This window comes from Olea europaea, chromosome 8 (genome assembly GCF_002742605.1).
Source record: "Olea europaea var. sylvestris chromosome 8, O_europaea_v1, whole genome shotgun sequence".
NCBI lineage: Eukaryota > Viridiplantae > Streptophyta > Magnoliopsida > Lamiales > Oleaceae > Olea > Olea europaea.
In genome coordinates, this window is record NC_036244.1 from 15,660,986 (window position 1) to 15,664,300 (window position 3,315).

Sequence of the window (3,315 nt, forward strand, 5' to 3'; positions counted from 1 at the left end):
TGAAAGTTACTAACAAACTTCTTCTAGGGAGCTTTAGGTCAATAGCTGCTTCCTGCAAGAAAGAACCCGAGAAGCACATTCTCAAGAAAAAGTTGCACGACAATAAATAACTACTATGTCAAACATCAAGAAATGTGTTGAAACTAAAAATTTTATAACCCATGCCAAATATTTTAGGTCATTCTTGCATTAATAACAAGACATTTGATTTCGTGCTTAAATTAAGAATTAAGTCGAGCATCAAGAAATATGTAAAAGGTACAAATTACTGAACCCATGCCAGATATTTTTGGTCATACCTGCATTAAAAACAAGACTTTCAAATTCACGCTTAAATCTAGAATGTCAATTCTCATAAGAAAAGCAATCCTGATGATTTATCCCAAGTAAAAAGCAATTGCTGGACCTTATAATTACGAACCATCTCTAGGTTTGTTTTACCCAATATATCTATAGTCAACAGAATATATCTAACAGTGCCATGAAAAGAAATAAAATCTATCGGTGAGAATAATAAAGAAATTGGGAAAAAGGGGAGCAAAAAATATTATTTTCCTTTCGATTTTTTTCAAAATAACGTCAAGAAACGGTGACCCATATAGTGATAACTCCAGCATTATCTTTACAGTTGTCAATAACTGAACATAAGTTCTGCATGTATCTTAAAATCTAGGGAAAGTGTGAACAAACCATTTCAACTCTCCAATAAGAGTGGTAATACTCAAAGTAGCCCAAATTTAGTCATTAAAAACCAAAGCCTTTACAATAAGAATAACTAAAAGTTCGTGATCATACAGTATGAAACTATTAGAACCATTCATGGGGAGTATATAGAGATCCAAGGAGTAGATTGTTTGCATCAATCCTGAAAAACCAATGTCATTAAAGTAAAACGCATTAACTTACTGTAAACCATTTTTAAGAACCAAATTCTATTTCCTGATAGTAGCACAACTGTCCGATTTTCCTATAATTCAAAAATTTACACTAAAGGGTCCAAATACTAAAAGTAAAAAACTAACATCTTGAATTTTGTGAAAATTATGATTAACTTAGACATCCCAAATGCTTCATTACTCATGTTTTATATGAGAACATTCACAAAAACCTAAATGAACACTGTTATACTGAGTCTTACGAGTCCAACCACGTGGTATCATGGGACCTCCTGACCCAGTACGGAGAAGATCAACAGAAAAAATAAAAAGCCACTTAGAAGGCCAGATCAATAATTGAGGTCTGCTTGCTATACTAATTGCCACTTGGCCAAGACTCAAAGGCAATGTGCACTTCAGAACAAAGAATGAGAAACTGACTAGGTTCAAATGGCCATCCCCAGATGGATGAGAAAGGAAATTAGCTAGTCTTCCTACAGCCAATGAAGGCCAGCATAACAACAAGGCATCCTGCTAAGCAATGCCCTGCTAAGTTTGGAGGATGACCAGCTTGACAGTAGTGTATTGGACACTTGAGACTCTTAAAGAATGTCTTGATGAGATATTAGTATGTCCAGGCCAACTCAGTGCCATGCCACTAAGTCTGTGAAAGTCCGAAGGAAAAGACTGCCGGGTAGACACCTGTCCAGACCATAACACTTGTACCAGACACTTCCCATTGCCTCCTCTCAGACTCTAGTATAACAAATTCAAGATATCTGAAATTAAAACTCAAACTAGATAAAATTACACCCCAACCAAACTTACGGTTTCTGGTTTTGCAGATTTTTGCATTTCAGATTCTTGAAGTTGATGGGGAACTCCCAGCAGGTCATGAGAAAAATGGACAAATTGATTGAACAATGAAGAAGTATGACTTAAAAATCAAGAAAATCAACCGGAATACATAAGCTTATCAATAAATTCAATCCAAAAGATATGCAACAAATAATCAAAACATGTCTAAATATACCTTTAGGGCATCATTTGGAACACATGGCTGATCTGTTTCGGGTATTCTTCAGAATTACTTCCCTTTAAACAAAATGTCACTGGCACTCTAAGACAGTGTTCTGCATCCATCTTCCTTCTATAACAAATTCTCAACCTGTAAATTACAGGTAAATAATTTAACAACGAGCTCGGGTGTACGACAAAATTTTTAATAAAATCAAATAGAATGAATCTGTTTAAGTAAAATCACCCAAGAAGATTGACTTTTTTAACAACTTTTTTATAAGGCATGGATTGAATTAACATATTGATCTAAAACTAAATCCTGCCTTAGTTCGATGGAATGCAACTAGATGAAATTCCTACCCTTCTTCCTCGACTAAATAGACGCTTTTTTACCTTTTTGTTTAATTTAGCAATCATTCGGCGAATCCGCTTTTAAATAGAACATGCAAGAAAAGAGATGTATCAGAAATTTTTCTATTTATTTCGCAAATCGTCTTCTTATTCTCCAAAAATTTGAAAAATAAAGCGAAGGGAAATAAAAAGATTAGAAAATGTAAAATATCACAAAGACTATTATGATCAAAATTTATAATAGCACAGAATGAACACCAAACTTCTTTAAGTAAAATTATCCACAAAGATTGATTTTTTTTTTTAGTTCTTGATAAGGCATGTGATTAAAATAACATACTGAATTAAAATTAAATAGAAAAAGCAGAACAAAAAATGGCGAAGAGAAAGAAAAACAATAGAAATACCTGGAGAAGATGAGATTCTTATTGCTGGGACGAAAATTGAGTCCCAAGGAACGAGAAAATGGAAGAGAAGAATTGGGTCCTTTGATTTTGACATGGGTAGTATGTGTAGCCCACAGATAACCAAGGTCATGAATTGCGGTGCAGCTCATAGCCACCATGGCCAAGAGTACAGATTATGAGCAGGGCACCAAAATACGCAGAGGTTTATTTGCTGTTCTTTTTATACGTTTTCGTCTTACCCCAAAATTATCTGTTTCGATAATTATTTACTTCGTATGGAACTTTAGGTGAAAAAATTGGGTCGTTGGAGGAAGTTGATCCTTGCAAGATTAGAATCAAGAAAAAATTACAAACTGTCTTAGTTTTAGTGTTTGTTTGGTAAGAATTTTGTTAATTGATTTTTTGACCGTTAAAAATAAAGTGGGTAAGATTTGTGAGAGAAAAATTTAAAAATGACGACCATAATTGTGAAATAACGGTCAAAAAATTGATTTTAATTGAATTTTCAGCTGTACCAATCATATTAAGTCCGATTTCATATTTTTGATGATAAATCAGCAAAAAATATAACACTTACCCAAAAAAATATAAATAAAAAAATGAAAAATAAAAAAAAAATTGAATTCTTATTTAATATTATTTTTTATTGCCCATCGTTAATA

The 3,315-nt window shown here is 33.1% G+C and overlaps 1 long non-coding RNA gene across 4 annotated transcripts; it reads right to left on the reverse strand.

Annotated features, from left to right (window-relative positions):
• Positions 1-2,904, reverse strand: LOC111398955. Of its 4 annotated transcripts, XR_002703452.1 has the most exons (4): positions 2,654-2,904; positions 1,704-2,043; positions 796-865; positions 1-52 (listed from the first exon to the last, which is right to left on the reverse strand). It is a non-coding gene; the product is annotated as an uncharacterized LOC111398955 (long non-coding RNA). The 4 variants fall into 4 exon arrangements; XR_002703450.1 differs by lacking the exon at positions 796-865 and having other exon boundaries at positions 2,654-2,903; XR_002703449.1 differs by lacking the exon at positions 796-865 and having other exon boundaries at positions 1,909-2,043; positions 2,654-2,893.
• Between the last annotated feature and the right edge of the window lie 411 nt (positions 2,905-3,315).